This window comes from Phocoena sinus, chromosome 14 (assembly GCF_008692025.1).
Source record: "Phocoena sinus isolate mPhoSin1 chromosome 14, mPhoSin1.pri, whole genome shotgun sequence".
Lineage (NCBI taxonomy): Eukaryota > Metazoa > Chordata > Mammalia > Artiodactyla > Phocoenidae > Phocoena > Phocoena sinus.
In genome coordinates, this window is record NC_045776.1 from 83,319,852 (window position 1) to 83,320,931 (window position 1,080).

Here is a 1,080-nt window from a genome sequence, read left to right on the forward strand (position 1 = left end):
ACATCTGTTACCTTGGGTGCTATTATAATCCTCATTATGGAAATAAGCAGGCTTGGAAAGGGTCCCCAGATCAGAAAATTAGTAAGTAGACCCCAAAATGAAAATGCAGCTATGCGTTTTCCTTCTCTCTTTGCTCTCAGACCTGTTTGGAAGTCCTATTTTATAAAACAGTTGTCAAAGACGTTTTGAGGATGTGATGATGGCATTAAAGTGAATGTTGCCTTAGGCTTTACTCTCACTTTCTAGTTTGAGATGACTGGAGTTTGCATAAGTACTGTCCCCATTTATTCATTCCTAAAATACTTGGGTGACTGCTGTGTGTAACCAGTTGTAGGCACTGAGATAAATAGAACAGAAAAATTCCCATTATCCTAGGATTTACCTTTTAGAAATTATATGGCATATTAATGATAATGATATGGCGGAAAAATAAAGCAGGGTAAGTGGATTAGGAAGGCATCACTGAAATGATACTTGAAAAGTCCTGATGGATGTAAGGGAGCAAGCCAAGCTAAAGGTATGGGCCCAGCTCATAACATCTGGTCAGTAAAAGCTTGCTGAATGAATGGACACGTGCACGAGTCAATCCAGTGGTCAATCCAGTGGTGAACACAGGAATAAGCTGCAGTGTTCCCGTTTAGGTCTCTGACCTCACTTCCTCGGAAGTAAACCAACATTTATTGTGTAGTAGGCAGTGGATCCCCACCATGACCCTGTTTTGCATATTTGGGGCTCCCGGGCTGGGGTACATTTCTGTCAACTCCCTCCAGACCTACTACTGTCCTTTGGCCAGGACGCGGTGTTGTGCAGCCACCTGCTTCCGACTGGCAGGGAAAGTGTGAGAGCCGGGGCAAAATCCCTCCCGCCCAAATGCCTGCCCGATGTGGAAAGGCGCTCCGAGCCCAGGTGTCTGCGCTGGACGAATGGCACCATGGCCGGGCCCCCGCGGCCGGCTTTCACCCGCCAGCTCTCGGCTTTCCACTCTCCTGCGGCGAGGGCGCCTTCCCCTGCCCTCCGGAACTTTGCGACTGGAGCACGGTTCCGGGCGGGGCCTGTTGGCGAGCGGAAACGGAAGTGTGC